At 39.9% G+C, this 18132-nt stretch overlaps 1 long non-coding RNA gene across 1 annotated transcript; it reads left to right on the forward strand.

Annotated features, from left to right (window-relative positions):
* The first annotated feature begins 16766 nt into the window (after window positions 1–16766).
* Window positions 16767–17580, forward strand: LOC140779146 (uncharacterized). The gene is made up of 2 exons (XR_012107285.1): window positions 16767–17116; window positions 17214–17580. It is a non-coding gene; the product is annotated as an uncharacterized lncRNA (long non-coding RNA).
* Window positions 17581–18132: the final 552 nt, after the last annotated feature.

Here is an 18132-nt window from a genome sequence, read left to right on the forward strand (position 1 = left end):
TTAAAACCAAAGAAAATTTCAGAGTAAAAGAGAACCTAAAAAAACGAAACGAAAGAAACTCGCAAACTAAAAAGAACACAAATCCCAATAAAATCAGTCCAAAGCACAAATCCCTAAAGAAGTACGAAGATACTCAAATCTCTGTAAATCCAAAGGTTTGGTAAACAAATCACCCAACTGTTTCTCCGTCTCAACATGTTCTAGTGCTATTGTTTTGTCTTCAACTAACTCGTGTATAAAATAATGTCGGATATCAATATGTTTTGTACGCGAGTGTTGAACAGGATTTTTCGATATATTAATAGCACTTATGTTGTCACAATAAAGCACCATAGTATCTTGTTCAATGCCATAATCCTTGACCATCTGTTTCATCCATAATAACTGATAACAATAACTCCCTGTTGCAATGTACTCGGCCTCCGCAGTAGATAAAGATATCGAGTTTTGTTTCTTATTGTGTCAAGCAACCAGATTGTTTCCAACATAAAAACATCCACCTGAAGTACTTTTTCTATCATCATATGAAACTGCCCAATCAGAATCCGTGTATCCCGATATGATAGCACCCGAGTCATAAGTAAACTAGATACCTAAATCAACTATGTCAGTGACATATTTTATGATACGTTTCACAGCAAACAAATGTGACTCCTTAGGTTGAGACTGAAACCTAGCACACACACCAACACTAAATGAAATGTCAGGTCTACTAGCAGTTAAGTACAAAAGGCTACCAATCATGCTCCTATGCAGTGTTTGATCAACACTTTTTCCTGACATGTCCTTACCTATTTTGGTAGTCGTACTCATAGGAGTTCTAGCATGTTTTGCATTTTCTAAACCAAATTTAGTCACAAGTTCCTTAGCATACTTGGTTTGAGCGATAAAAACCCTCTCTCCAATTGAGTAATTTGAAGCCCTAAAAAAAACTTCAACTCACCCATCATGCTCATCTCAAAATGACTGTGCATGAGATCTGCAAACTCCTTAGCTAATAATTGACTCATCGCCCCGAAAACAATGTCATCCACATATATTTGTGCCACAACTAAACTCTTGTTTTCACGTCTAATGAATAATGTCTTGTCTACTCCCCCTCGAGTGAACCCCACATCCACTAAAAAGGTGGTCAACTTCTCATACCAAGCTCTTGAAGCTTGTTTTAGCTCGTAAAGAGTCTTTTTCAATTTAAAAATATGAGAAAGAAATTTTTGATCTTCGAAACCCTTAGGTTGTTCCATATAAACATCTTCATTCAGGATACCATTCAAGAAAGCACTTTTAACATTCATTTGAAACAATTTAAATTTTAAATGACAAGCAATGGCAAGCAGTATACGAATAGACTCTAATCTAGCAACAGGAGCAAATGTCTCATCAAAATGAGTGTATCCCTGTGCTACTAGTTTGGCTTTATTTCGAACTATATTGCCATGTTCATCACTTTTATTCTTGTAAATCCATTTTGTCCCAATGACGTTCACATTCTTAGGTCTAGGAACTAAATACCAAACATCATTCCTAGAAAATTGCTCTAATTCCTCATGCATAGCATTAACCCAAGAATCGTCTAACAATGCTTCCTTCACATTTTTAGGTTCAAAAGAAGATGTATAACAAGTAAATGATATCTCACTTTGGATTTGTCGTCTTGTCTTAATTGGTTGATTCACGTCTCCGATCACTTGTGACAGTGGATGATTTGATTTCACTATGGCAGATGGTTCCGGTACGTTGTAGTGATTTTTGTTCATTTCAACTTTGTCCTTGTCATGATTCTCAGTTTCCAGATCAAGCTCCTTTTCTATTTCTTCGTAATATGTATCTTTCCAGATTTCATAAGCAGTCATTTTGGTACCTGGTCTTAGATAAACACGATTTATCACATGTACCGCTGTATTGACCGCCTCTGCCCAAAACCTTTGAGTAACCTTTTTAGCGTGAAGCATAACCCTAGCTATTTCCTGCACAACTCGGGTTTTTCTTTTAACAATCCCGTTCTGTTGTGGAGTTATAGGAGCTGAAAACTCATGTTGAATACCAAGAGAATCACAAAATATAGAAAAATTTTCATTTTCAAATTCTCTACCATGATCAAAACGAATCCTAACTAGGGTTGTAGATTTTTCATTCTGCAATCTTAAGCATAGTGATTTAAAAACTTCAAAGGTTTCAGACTTCTCACGTAGAAAGGCAACCCAGGTATATCTAGAGTAATCATCGACCATTAAGAATATATAGCGTTTACCTCCAAGACTTTCCGTTTTTGTTGGACCCATCAAGTCCATGTGAACTAATTGTAGCACACGGTCAGTGGTAGCTACATTTACCTTCTTGTGTGAGATACGAATTTGTTTTCCAATTTGACACGAACCGCACACTCTTTTTGGCATTTCTTTCATCTTAGGTATTCCTCTTACCACTTCATATTTGGACAGAGTAAATAATTCCTTGTGATTCACATGTCCAAGACGTTGATGCCAAAGATCTGCAATGTCGAAAGAGGCACTGTTACATTTCAGTTTATGTGAAGTTCCAACGACATAGCAATTATCAGATGTTCTAGATCCATAACATATAACATTACCATCATGATCTAAAATAGTACAATCATTTTTGGAGAATTTTACCTCAAAATCTTCATCACAAAATTGACTGATGCTCAGTAGATTTGCTTTCAAGCCCTTAACATAAAGAATATTTTCGAGACTAGGAATCCCTAGAGTACTTACCTTTCCTTTACCTATTACCTTTGATGAATTACCATCTCCAAATGTCACAACTCCCCCTTCATGTTTTTCAAGATTAGAAAATAACGACTTGTCACCCGACATATGTCTTGAACAGCCACTGTCTAAATACCACAAATCAGAATTTAAAGCTTTCAAGGCTGTATGCACAACATAACATTTCAAATCACTTTTCTTGACCCATATGGCCTTTGTTTTCATCCCATAAATGAAAGCAGTTCTAGGTTTTTGCAAATATTTGCAATAAGGTCGAATATACCCTAGAATGCCACAATGATAGCATGTCGAAACAAACCCTTTTCTACTCACCTTTTGTTGAGGAGTGTGACTAGAGTTTACCTTTGGTACCGTCGAAGATTCACCAGTTTGTAGATTCAACTTCAGTTTAGAAGGATTCATCAGGATTGCTTTGAAAATGCGATTGATGGCTTTAGGTATTCTTTCTTTTGTATACCTGCAGAAACAAAATTAGTTTTATTATTATTTGAATTACCAGTATATCCAACACCATATCTGTCTTTTCCAGAGATCTGAGCTTTTAGAATCTCGTCCAATTTGTTCTTCCCTTTTAGAAATGTAACTTCCTTATGCAATCGCTCTAGTTCAATTTCATCAGCCTTCATTTTATTTTTCGCATTGTCAAGTTGTTCAGAAAGGTCTTTGACACGTTCAAGCTCCAATTTATACTTCTCCTCAAATTGAATTCTTTCTGCTTCAATTACCTTGAGTCGTTGAAGTAGTCTAAGATTGCTTTCTTGAGTTTAAACGACTCTAGGTACAAGTCATTATATGCCTTTTGAATTTCAGATTCATCTTCCTTAGTTGGTAGCATATCAAAATCATCTGTACTATCAGTATCAACAACAGAGTCAATATTAAGTAGAGAAGAGGCAAAGGCTACAAAGTTTGCTTCGTCTTTTTCAGAATCATCATTAGATTCATCTGAATCATCCCAAGTAATTTTCATAGTTTTACCCTTTCTCTTAAGATGATTGGGGCATTCTTGTGCGATGTGTCCAAAACCAGAACATTCAAAACATTGAACTTTATTCTCAGAATTCTTATATTTCTGTTTGACATTGTTGTTGCTACCACCTGTATTCGAACTCACAATATTCTTCTTCTTCACAAAAGCTTTGCTTTTTTCAAATTTTTCAGCATTCAACTTGTTTGGCTTTCGAAAGAATTTATTGAACATTTTGACAAACATAGCCAATATCTCAACATCTAAATCACCTTCATCATCATACTCCTCTAAATTTTGTTCAACAGTGGATAGAGCCATCCCTTTGGACTTTCTCGGTTTTGAAAGACTGGACTCAAATGTTTGTAGATTTTCTACCAATTGTTCAACTTTCATAGATTCGATGTCCTTACTTTCCTTAATAGCTGTAACTTTTGCCTGAAACCTTTCTGGAAGAGACCTAAGGATCTTACGGACAATTCTGTTTTCAGGAATTTTCTCTCTTAGGTTAAAACTGGAGTTGACTATATCACTCAGCTTTGCATAGAACTCATCAAATATTTCATTCTCCTCCATACGTAGGGTTTCAAAACTAGTAGTCAACCTCTAAAGTTTTGAAAGTTTTACAGCCATAGTTCCTTCATGAGTTGTTTCTAAGATCGTCCAGGCTTCTCTTGCTATTTCACAAGTAGAAATTCTTCTAAATTCTTCCGAGGAAACACAACTAAAAATTGCATTTATTGCTTTGCTATTCCAGCTAACTTTTTCATAATCTGTCTTATCCCATGACTCAATCGGTTTCTCAATAAACTCATCATTCACCATGTACATTGGTGGACTCCAACCGTTCACAATGGCCATCTATACTCGCTCATCTATAGACTTCAAATAAGCTCTCATTCTAGCTTTCCAATATCCATAATTTGATCCATCTAGAATAGGAGGTCTAATAGATGATGGTCCATCTCTATGAAAATCCATGCCTATATGATCTCTCTCAAAGGGTGAGAGAACCTGCTCTGATACCAATTGAAAAAAACTCCTAGGCACATGTATGTATCTAACCTCTAGGTAATGATATCGTTCGTTCGCTTAAGTAAAAGTCAGAAGAAATATTAAGAACGAAAGGAGAGATGAACGCCAAGATTTTAACGTGGAAAAACCCAAAACGGAAAAAAAACCACGGATCCAAACTCGGATCAAAACCAATCACTATGATAGTAGCAGTTACAAGACTGACTCACAAAACAACCCGTCGATCCAAACGACTTTGTTCCTCTCAGTTTTGATTGCTAGAACCCACGATTCACTGCTTCTTGTGATTGAAGTCCAATCTCAGTAGCCCTCAAGATTGATCTTTCGTCTAGATAGCTCTTAAGACGAAAGATTAAATTCTTGTAGATGAGTAGAACCTTGTTCGTTGAAGAACCGATGTAGTCTCAAGAAGTCTTCTTCAATAATGCTTCTTCAACTGCCCTAGAGATAGGGCATCACAATCCTTATATATGATCTCCAAGATAGAGCCAAATCTAAGTCTTATCCGTACTCACGAAAATCCAATAAATTGCAAACTTCATAGGTGTGTTCGAACGCGGCCTGGGTGCGTTCGAACGGCCTAACTTAATCTCAGGTGCGTTCGAACGAGACCAACTGCGTTCGAATGCGACAGCTTGAATTCTTCAGGTTGCGTTCGAACGCGTTTGTGAATGCTGCACTCGGTCTGTGTGAACGCAGTACCCGCGTACGAACGCGTTTGTGAACGTGGTTCTCTGTCTGTGTGAACGCAGTACCCGCGTTCGAATGCATTTGTGAACGCGGCACTCTGTTTGTGTGAACGCGGTACTCGCATTCGAACGCGGTGTGAACTCGATAACTTTTCTCCACTAGTCTTGCAATTCTTCAAACCAGAGATATTCTAGACTTGTGTAAAGCTCATATACATGAAAAAAATACACTTAGAATATTTTGTACACAATTGCCAACAAATAAAAACCTAACACGATGAGCAATGACGGCGTGAGGAGATCCGATGGGCGACGATGACGTGAGGAGTGAGGAGATCTGGTGGGCAACGATAGCATGAGGAGTGCGGAGATCTAATGGTTGATGATGGCATTAGGAGTGAGGAGATTCGATGGGCAACTACAATGTGAGGAGTGAGGACAGGCAATTTTATCTATTAACGTGGGGAGATAGGGCGGCAAGCGATCTGAGGCAGGCAGCAAGCAATCTGAGACAGGTGGTATATGGAGATGGTGGAGAATGGAGATAGGGCTTTCTAGAGGCAAAAAGAGGCGAGAGGTGAGAGGAAGATTGTGGTGGAGGTGAGAGGAGGCAAGAGAAGGTGGAGATGGATGAGTACTGAGTCAGTGTGAGGGTGAGTTAGTGAGGCAGTTGGGACTGGGTGAATTGGTGTGAGGGTGAGGCAATGAGAGATTATGTGAGAGGTACAATTAGGTCTAGAGTTTAGTTTAAATAGTAAGGGTTGGCGAGTTCACCCAACTCGACCTAACCCATATACTTGAATAGATTGAACAGGTCAAAACAGGTCAGTGATATAAACTTTAACATGACTCGATTATTAATTAGGTTAGACAAGTTGACCTATTTATGACCCCAAGCAGATTAGACTAAACACAAACTCGATAAGAGGCTAGTTACCATGACAGATTACCGGCAAGATTTGCAACTCCTACATCTAGCCAAGATGATTGCGGATTAATTATAGTATTAATGCATGATTTATTTGATTGTCGACAACCAACTGAAATGAGTTTTTTTTCTGCGCCCCTTCACTAAGTAGAAGCACGTGCTGCAGGCTCGTGGTGTGCACATGACTAGGGATTGGTTGTTACATAAACCCTCTTAATTATCACTACACTAGTTGGATCACCGTCACTATCTTTTTCTTGTATAGCGGCCTTTATTTCTTACTGAATTGGATTGATGCCCACGCTAGTTGCAACATATATTTCTACCTCAAGTATTCAATTGCAGCCTCTATTTCTTGCTCAATTTGATTGTTGTCTAGTTTAGTTGCAACCTCTGTTTCTACCACAAGTGGATTATTGTGCACTTCATTTGCAGCCACTAGTTCTACCTCAAGTGGATTGTTATGTTCTTCACTTTGATACATTCTCGCCTCGGGCTATGGAGCTCTAATACCAAATTGATACGATCTCCCATTTTGGGCTAAGGCTCTAATACCAAGCTTGATACAATCTCCCCTTTAGGCTAAGGTTCGATCTATTTCAATTCTTTGATCTGGACTAGATCTGGCATGAAATTTTGAAATAAGATCCCGAAAGATGCTGCCATCGAATTGATGTGAGATTTTGATATATAGTAGCCCCAGAAAAGAGCGTTCCAACAAATCTAGTTTCACACGAATCGGATGTGGGGATCTTGATATATCGTCCGATTAATAGTCGAACGTCACGGTGGTCTATTTTGGATCTGTGGATACAGGCACGTGATCCTAGGTGATGGTGTTTGAAGGTGGACCAGCGTTAATAGGGTGGCACCGGTGAAAAGTGGTGGTGGAAGGGTTATGGTTGATGGAAAGGTTAGGGCAAGTGTCGAATAGATTGGAAGAAGGGGGAGGAGAGGGCCGCCCCTAAGGGTCTAGGGTGATTGGCCGATCGAGGGAGGTTAGAAGCGGCGTCGCCAAGGATTGAGAGCACGGGAGCGAAGAAGACGAAGGAGGCAAGGCAAAACTCTATTCTCAATTCAATAATGACTTATGGTTGCCATCCACATCCTTTTAGAGGCTAACCAACAACTCAAATTAATTCTAACAATACAATTTTTGCCGACCGCGTTCGAATGCACCGAGTTCGCTCCTCTGGATTTGCGAACGCAATGCAAGCGTTCGAATGCGCGATCGAATGCGCCTATCAGTATTTACGAACGTGATGCAGGCGTTCATAGTGTGTTTGAACAGGGCGTTCGAACGCACAATGCAAACTCTTCACCCACGTTTACAACCCCGTTCACAACCGCGTTCGAACTCACCCACTCATGTTCAAACGCGATTTACAGAAACTTATTTTTCATAGAATTTAAACACTAAAACAAGACACAAAGACACTTCTAAAGTGAATCCATGCTCGAGATGACTTCGGTGAAGTCCGAATCGTATCAATCCACCACGCTTCCGCAACCTTGTCCTCAAGGTTTGAAATTTGGGAAGCGATACTCCAGCTCCTCCATGGTATGATCTTCTGCATTGGTTCCCCACATATCTAAAAATAGATGAAATGTTGGTGCTGAAGAAGAGGTAAGCTCACTTGTGTCTGGTTGGCAAGAAAGGGCATCAGCCGCTCAATTCTCGATCAGCAAGTTCCAAGTCAAGCTAGGTCCTATCCGTCGCCGCGAGTCTATCGTAGGCACGCAAGACAAGGGGAGTGCGACCATAACCGCCTCAAAGGGGTTCATCCTTAGTCGAGCTTGGATACTTGTACTCCTACTAGCCCAAGGTGGAATTCGGGTCCATCTACATTGGTCGAACCACTTGACTCAATGTCAGTTCAGCAAAAGAAATCTGGTGCATCCGATTGCGCTCGGGAGGTCGAGTTAGATGCAGTTGGTGGATCTGGATTAGGTCCACCCAATGACTCGAGTTAGGTTCAGCGACAGCCATGTGCAATAGTAGAGCTCGATCCCCTACACAAGGAAAGCCCACAAGTGGTTGCAATGTCGGCCCCTGCCGCAGTTGATTTCCATCCAGCAGTACCCTTCGTCCATTCCTTCAAAATGTCAATGTGAGGTTTGAGAAATCAAAGGTTATGGGCCCCAATATTTGAAGCTATTGAGTCCCTAAAACAATGTCGGCACCTCGCAAGGCCAAAGGATAAAGGTCCAATGTGAAAGTTTGGCATTGCACCTTCAATTCCACACCTCCACAAATAAAATCTGCTCGCAATGTGGTGCCATCTCCAATCATCACATCGAACACTTCTGTGGGTTCCGACTCTAGCCCAATCTTCTTAAGGAGCCTCTTATCAATGAAGTTGTGGGTGGACCCGGTGTCAATCAAGATTCTCACTGTGGTTTTTTTTACTACACCGTTCATGTAACAACTCCAAAAAAAAATTCTTTACATGGGCACAACGTGGCCAGCTATAGTGTGGCCGGCCTCGTGCCCATGCAATGGGGCAGCGTGGGGGAGGAGCCACGCACACACCCCCTCGCGTCGCCGCAGCCAACCGGCTGTGGCCAGCTGGCTGCGCCCCCCACCCACCGCCTTCTCTCTCCCTTTAAATCTCTCTCTCTCTCTCTCTCTTCTTCTTCCCTCGGACTCTCTCTCTCTCTCTCTCTCTCTCCCCCACTGCCGAACCGCCACCACTATCGTCATGCTACCGCAAGTGAGCCTCCTCCTCCTTCCTCCTCCTCCTCTCTCTCTATCACTATCTCACTATCTCTCTCTCTCTCTTTTTCCTTCTTTGGGCTCAGGCTCGCCGGAGCTGAGCCGCCGGCGAGAGGCCGACAGCTAAGTCGACTACCAGCTGCCGATGCCCTCTCCGCAGGCCGGGTCCGCACCTCCCTCCCCTCCTCTCTTCTTCTTCTTCTTCTTCTTCTTTCTTTCTTTCTTTCTTTTTCTGTTCCCTCCTCGGCTTCCACTTCTTTTTCTGCACAGTGCTGGGCCGAGCCCAACACTATAGCAGTGTTTTAATTATTTATTTATTTATTTATTTGATGTTATTTATTTAGGTTTTTCCATCTTAATTAATGCAAATAGATTATTTAGACATTAATTATTTTAATAATAATATATTCTTCAATATGATTAGTATTATTGTAATTTGTATAATCAATGATTAATTAGGTATAAATATAAGTAATACTCATATTTATTTATTTATATCTCTATTAGATTAATATATAGGTTTGTAAATTATAATTATCAAATTTATATACTAATATTTTTATGAGATACATTTTAAATAATTCTAATAATTTATTATACATTATTATTTTGTAACAAATAAGATAATGACTACATAGTCCCTAATTAATCAAGATATAATTTAATTATAATTAGGTTTTTATCTATATTTATATTTTATTTATAATTAAAAATCTATCCAATTATAAAAATAAGTAGAAATTCTAAAATCTAATAAATCATATTTCACTCGAATGGATTATATTGGGATAAATAACTAACTTTATGTTACTTAAATATTTTCAGATCCCGAACCCCTTATTTGAGACCTCGTGGACTTTGCTAGCGATGAGTGTCACTCGGTTAACTGACGGGCGTGAAAAAAAAGTGGTTTGTGTCTTTTGATCAGACTGTGAGTAGTCTTATCTCCTAGATCCCTTTCTCAAATTAGACTATATTATATATTATGTACATGCATATTTTGGCCTCTAGCATGACTATATGACTTTATATAGAGATGATTTCAGTCAAGCATATTTTATCATGCATTTGATTAGGCTGATCTGGGATATGAGTACATTGGTGATATATAGAGATGATTGGAGATGATTATACTGTTATTGTTTTATGTCAGGATGATCTCTATCATGAGTATGCATGTGTTAGACTAACAAGAGTATGCATGTGTTAGATACATGGTTGGAGTCGACATTGCATCATTTTTCTCTTGGCTTCTTCACCACCTAAATTCCTAAGTTGCATGATCTATTACAGTACTGGATATTTGCATATGATCTATCATGTATAGAAAATCATGACAATAGTTGTGTATGTGATATGATGTGATGTGATGTGATGGCTGGAACGGTATCTGGCTCGGACTGGTATTGGACATACTCTTAGCGTATGGCAGAGTATGATGATGGCTAATGGTTGTACTCTTAGCGTATGATAGGGTACAACTATTATTGATATACCCTTAGCGTCTGGCAGAGTATGATTACTTTCTTCTGAGATACCCTTAGCATATGGTAGGGTATGATTTATCTACAAAGATACCATTAGCGTATGGCAGTGTATGATTTATCTACAGAGATACTCTTAGCGTATGACAGGGTATGCTCTGAGCTTGTGACATGATGTGTATCGAGTTTGGAGCCGGGTACCGTAGTCCAGCATGGTGGATGATATTCAGAGTTGAGACGGATGATTGTGATAGTGAGAGATATGTGGATTATATTTGGCTCTGACATATACGATTATCTAGTGGTTGGCATGCATCATGCATCATCATTGATGTGACTAGTATCATTGGATCATAAATATTATACATGATATGGTGTTATATTCAGTGATGTTATATGATAATTTCATCATGTGTTATATATTTTCGGTTGAGGATATAATATGTTCATTCATGAGAATTGATTTCATTCATATATATGTCATTGAGGATACATATATATATATATATTCATACATGGCATCATATTGCTTTCTGATTCATATTATCCAGTACATGATTTACTCTCTGTTTAGCTTCACTAATTCGGGGTAAGGTCTATTCGCTGAGCCTTTTGCTCATGACTCTCTTTATTTCTTTTCTAAACCCCCAGATATTATGATACGTGATAGCGACTTGAGATATCATGATGAGATATCTTAAAGCAAGGATAAGGTGAGCTATAGACGTGAAACGGTATTGAAGATAATTTAACCAGATTTTGAATTGTATCGTTGTTTGTTATATTTGTACCTTATTGTATCAGATGATGATTTGTATAGTACATGTCAGATTATAGAGCACTCGTGTATCAGTTGTTTAGTTGTATCTTGATGGTTTGTTGTGGCCTATGTGGGCCTTGCTAGATTATGTAGTGGTCTAGTGTATATTATTATGGACTTGGATATTCATATGTTAACAAGTTTATTTGGTTGATAGTATGATGTATTTGGTGATGGATTATGTGATCATGGATAGGTTAACATGTTTTATTTGATGATGTCATAATTATATGTGCATAGGAGAGTATCTGTGCGTGACGGGCCCCGCTCGACCTGTCGCATGCGCCGCGCGTGCCGTGTGGGCGCGTGGGCGTGCACGTGCCGTGCCGGGCGGGGCCGTTACAGTTCACCAGCAATGTCTTAGGCGCAGCTGTCCCTGAGTAGGCGTGGAGGAAGATTTCGGCTATTATGTCCTCCACGAGTTGCTCCTCAGCTTCTTCTACTTGATGTCCACCCACACCTTCATTTTCAGCTGCAAACTCATCCTCATCTTCCTCTAATCCATCTATTAGCATCACTGATCCCATTGGTTTAGCGCAGCGATACCCGGGTACAAACTTCTCATCACAACGGAAGCATAGGCCCTTGGCCCTTCGTTCCTCCACTTGGGTAGGTGTGAGTGCTTGTCCCGGACCTCTAAGTGCGTACTTCACATCTTGGGATGGCTTCAAGGGTGCTCGAGGAGGTACCACTATAGCAGCAACTCTTGGTACTCCGGTGATGTTTCCTGTCACTATGGTTGGTTGAGATTGATTGCAGCTTCCTTGGCTCGTCCAACTTTGTTTTAGATATAACTCCATGGCCCTATGTTTGTCTTCCATAAGCACCGCATCTTCGAAGGCCTCCTTTAAGGTTCTAGGCCTTAAAGCCATCATATCGGCTTGTATGTCACCCCGCAGCCCGAAGATGAAGGTGCTATGAAGCTGCTAATCCGTCCATGGTGGATGACATCGGCTACTAATCCTCTCAAATTCTTCTTGGTATGACCCAGCCATAGTCATTTGCACCGTCTTTGAGAGGAGAGCATCAAAGTCTTCATACCCCGATGCTCCAAATCGCTGTGTGATATCGGCGCAAAATTCAGCCCAAGTTTTGATGGCCTCAATGGCATTGGTTGCTCGAAACCAATGAAATGCCGCATCCTCAAGGTGGAAGCTCGCAAGCGTCACCTTGTATTCTTTCACCGTACCTTGGTATGCAAAGAATTGCTCCGCCCTATACAACCAATCGATCGGATCACCACCTTTGAACTTGGGGAATTCGAGATGCACGACTTGTCCACGGATGCAGTTGTCTCGTTCCAGATCATGTCTAAGTCCTTGTCTAACTGGGGGAGGATGCACCATGAAGGTTTGATGATCCCTCCTTCGGTTTTGATTAACTCGCCATAGTTCCGGTTCGTATTGACCCACCCATGGATCTTGATCTCCAAGGTGGTCTCCATAGTGGTTCACTCATCGGATAGGTTCACCTACAATTGGACCTGGTGTAACCATCCTTGCTTGCCTCTACCCATAGGGTGGTGGTAGCAGCGGCTCTTATGGTTGCAAAGGCTGAACCGGTGGCGGTGGGTTCAAGGGGGTGGACTAGCGTTGTGGAGTCGATGGTGCGTTCCCGTTCGCCATTGCTTCCCTTGTCGCCCTTAGTTCCCACATCACCTCTATCATCATCTAGTTGTTTATGGCCATTTGCTCGGAAAGAGACCCCAACATGGCTTGAACGCTAAGTTCTTCCGTATTCCGATTAGATCGGGCAGTTCCGCGGGTGGAAGTCCCCGCAATCGTTTCCCCTCCTCTATTGGGAGAATCTCTTCTTCATCATCTCGTCGGGCAACCATGGATTTGGTGGTCGTCAATGGAAGCGCTTGTCTGAGGAACGGTGGCTTTGATACCAAGCTTGATACGTTCTCACCTTGGGCTATGGAGCTCTGATACCAAATTGATACGATCTCCCCTTTTGGGCTAAGGCTCTGATACCAAATTGATACGATCTTCCCTTTTGGGCTATGGAGCTTGATACCAACTTGATATGATCTCCCCTTTTGGCTAAGGTTTGATATCTTCCAATTCTCTAATCTGGACTGGATCTGGTATGGAACTTTGAAATAAGATCCCGAAAGATACCGCCGTCAGATCGACGTGAGACTTTGATATGTTGTAGCCCTAGAAAAAAGCGTTCCAACAAATCTAGTTTCGGGCGAATCGGACATGAAGATCTCGAGATGTTGTCCGATTAATGGTCGAATGTCAGGGTGGTCTATTTTAGATCCGTGGATAGAGGCACGTGATCCTAGGTGATGGTGGTTGAAGGCACGTGATCCGTGGACCGGCGTTAATGGGGTGGCACCGGTGAAAAGTGGTGGTGGAAGAGTTATGGTTGATGGAAGGGTTAGGGCAAGTGTTGGATAGATTGGAAGAAGGGGGAGGAGAGGGCCACTCCTAAGGGACTAGGGTGATTGGTCTGTCGAGGGAGATTAAAAGCAGCGTCGCCGGGGATTGAGAGAACAGGAGCGAAGAAGACGAACGAGGCAAGGCAAAACTCAATTCTCAATTCAATAATAACCTATGGTTGCCATCCACATCCTTTTAGAGGCTAACCAACAACTCAAATTAACCCTAACAATATAATTTTTACCGACCGCGTTCGAACACGCCCAACCACGTTCAAACGCACCCCGTTCGACTGCACTGTGAACGCCTGCATCGCGTTCGCAAATACCAACAGGCGCGTTCGATCACGCGTTCGAACGCTTGCATCATGTTCGCAAATCCAGCGGAGCAAACTCGGTGCGTTCGAACACGGTCGGCAAAAATTGTATTATTAGGGTTAATTTGAGTTATTGGTTAGCCTCTAAAAGGATGTGGATGGCAACCATAGGTCATTATTGAATTGAGAATTGAGTTTTGCCTTGCCTCCTTCGTCTTCTTCGCTCCCATTTTCTCAATCCCCGGTGACGCCGCTTATAACCTCCCTCAATAGGCCAATCACCCTAGTCCCTTAGTAGTGGCCCTCTCCTCCCCCTTCTTCCAATATATCCAACACTTGCCCTAACCCTTCCATCAACCATAACCCTTCCACCACCCCTTATCACCGGTGCCACCCCATTAACACCGGTCCACCTTCAACCACCATCACCTAAGATCCTCCATCCATGGATCCAAAATAGACCACCCTGACGTTTGACCATTAATCGGACGACATCTCGAGATCCCCACGTCCGATCCGTCTGAAATTAGATTTGTTGCAACGCTCTTTTCTGGGCTACAACATATCAAAATCTCACATCGATCCGACGGCGGCATCGTTCGGGATCTTATTTCAAAATTCCGTGCCAGATCCAGTCCAAATTAGAGAATTAGAAGAGATCGAACCTTATCCAAAATGGGAGATCGTATCAAGTTAGTATCAGAGCTCTATAGCCCAAAAGAGGAGATCTTATCACACTTGCAACATTTGTTTCTACCTCGGGTAGATTCTTGTGCATTTAATTACATCCTCAATTTCTACCTTAAATGGATTGCTGTGCACTTTTGTACCACCTAATAGTATCAGGTTCATTTCAACATACAATTTAATCAAGTTTTTTTACCTTCATGTTTATCTAGTATATGCGTGACTTGAGTATCATCTTTTCTAGCAACACTAGATCTTCATTCCAAATTTTTCTAGGTGATTTGTAGTACAATAGCTATGACAAATTCCTACTCCATTGCAAATGATTTTTACTTATAAAATTAATTATAATAAATATATGCTTTTAGTTAGAATACTATTAAAATAGGAGCATATAGATTGATTCTCTCAAAGAGAGACTCAGTGAAATAGACATGTCTATTAAGATGCGGACTACCTATACCTAGAGAATTAATTGGACGGTTGCAGACTGAATAGTAGGGCGTCTTATAATTTCCTTTTATTATAGATCCTTCTTAGTAACTTTATAAATTTCTCATCATAAAATAATTAAATGATAATTAATACTTCCAAGTTGTACTATAAGAAATAAACACCTAGAAATTAGAATTAATACTTCCAAGTTGTAAGTTTATGTCATTTAGTGTGTACACAAATATGATCATATATTACAAGGAGTTAAATGGTGGTACAAAAAGATAATAGGGAATAAAGTGATTTTATACAAATAATAAAAGAGATCAAATTAGTGTGTATGTTATCATGATCAAACTATGCAACACTTGCTTAAGTAAAATAGCATATAATTAATCGTAATAGAGATGATAATATATGCAAATAATGAAAATGACCGCATGCTACCGTGATATTATATATAGCTTTTATCCATTCTAAAGATGGATATTCTTCACTATATACTAGGGTGTTAAATGATGGTATAAATAACAGAATAAGGGGTAAGTGCTTTTACGCAAATAACGAAAAGACCAAATTAGCGTGTATATCAACATGATTAAACTATACAATTAGTAAAAGGGATCACATGCTTACGTAAAATAGCGTATAAATTAATAATAGTAGGGATCATAATTTTATGACAACAATGCAAACAATGAAAATGACCACATGCTACCATTATATTATATAAAGATTTCATCCATTCCAAAGAGAAATTTTCTTCACTATAAAACTAAAATCTCTTCTAACAACACAAATGTGAATGGGACCAAAAAACTGTAGCTCTAGAAGCAAATGTGAAATGGGGAAAGGGATATAAAGATAAATAATAACTTCCAATGTTACTTCTAATATTGGGACATGTTGACGATGTGGAAGAATGACGCTCAATCTCAAAAGAGAAACAATTAAGTTGGATGAAAAGTCTAACAGTCCAACTTTAGTCATAAGTATAAGGACTAGTTAAGGCCTTTTAAAGTACAAGAGCTAAAGTAATTTTTAACATAAAAATAGGGGTTAAAATACATTTAATTGAATTCTTAGTTGCTTATAAGGCCCAACATAAAACTACATGTGAAAGCATTGGGCTGTGAATGGGCCTGGTTTAGATGGGCAGGAAATCAGACCTAAACCTTGGGCCAATTAATTGATCCATGCCTGATTACACAATAAGGCAAGATGATGGATGGTTAATGAGTCGGGAGATAGGGGGTCTAATCTAGCTGAAATGAATTTTGATATGCATACACCGGAAGCAATTCAGCCCAAAATTGTACGTGTGAATAGAAACCTGAAATCACTTTCTCGACATAACGATTTCAGCATAAAAGTTAAGCTTTCGTATTCCATGATAGCTTGAATTATATATCCATTAATCTTTTCTTTAACGTGGAACGTTATTCAGCCAGTATTGATTTTATCATGCATGGCTGATATGATATTGCTAAACATTGCACCACGTGTGGAGCTTTATACATATATATATATATATATATATATATATATATATATATATATATATATATATATATAGGACATGGCATTATTTACTTGAAAACAATGACAACTAATAGAGGTGAATGCGATGCCAAACCTACATCATTACTACAAACATCAATTAAATCTATATAAGCAAGTTCATTGTAGCTTCAAAGAGTAGCCTTTTTCAACTTGACCTCTACTCTGCTCTCTATCTACAACCTTCCATCCCAACAAAGTGATCATGACTTTGCGAAACTGGTAGGGTTTAGTGCGAAGTAACAAGAGACCTGAGGACTTCAACCTGCAACTGTAGGCAAGTGACATAACTCTCCACTTCAGAGAACAGCTCATGCACACAAAGCTCATTTCCACCAGGTAATATTCTTCGTAGCAACACTAAGAGATCACTGGGATTCTCTTTCTTTGTATTCATAACCTTCTTCTGAATACCGGGCATATAATATCCCTTCAGGTTCATGTCGCAGTTGATGCGAATGAGCATCCTTGGAATTGGAGGGCAAATCTCGAGATTTTGGACAAAATAGCAATGGCTATCAAGTTTGCTTGTCATGATTGGTTTGAAAGTAACAGTAGCCTGATCAAGCTTGCGTTTTAGTGCACGACTCCATTTGAATTCACCAGCTGATTGCACCAACGCCATGTCTTGTTCGAACCGTACGATCTTCTTCATCTCTCTATCTTTTCCTCTGCTGCTGCAGGAGTTAATCCTAGCAATCCTCAGAAGAGATGGCAGTAGATAGCTTATGTACTTGAAGGAGAAGTTAGCCAATTCTGTAGCATTAACATTGAATGAGTAAACCCTTCTCCGCTTGCTTCTCTGCACCTCGTCCATTATCCAGCAAAAATCGATGACACTGTAAACTGCTTGAAAATCATTATATCAAAAGATTAAAGAATTGAAGATGGTGATATAAATTAAGTAGGAGATTGAAGAGCAAAGTGTATCTCTATATATGTACATATGCTTAATTATTCATTACCTTCACAAGTCCTTGGGAAAAAGCTATGGTGATGGCAAGATTAGATGTGCACGTCCTCCATTTAAATACAACTGGGAAAAGGATGGAAGCCCATGCTGCTGTCCCATTAAGGCCAAAACTTCCATCCCTTTCAAAGTAGTCCTATCGACAAATAATTGAAGGATGGAAACTGAAGGACTTCATTTGACTAACGTTACATGTGTATGGCGTTCGAAGGGAATTAAAAGGAAAGTCAAAAAGGTAATAAAAGGGATAAAGGTTTAGCTAATTAAAATTGATACGCTTGGGATTGGAGGGAACGGCGCAGAATTGACTCTCCAAGCACTGTTGGAGCACATGGTAGCACATGCATCATTTAGCTCTATTAGCCCTACATAAAATTGACATCCC

Source organism: Typha angustifolia, chromosome 15, assembly GCF_048772165.1.
Source record: "Typha angustifolia cultivar Huaian chromosome 15, ASM4877216v1, whole genome shotgun sequence".
Taxonomy (NCBI): Eukaryota; Viridiplantae; Streptophyta; class Magnoliopsida; order Poales; family Typhaceae; genus Typha; species Typha angustifolia.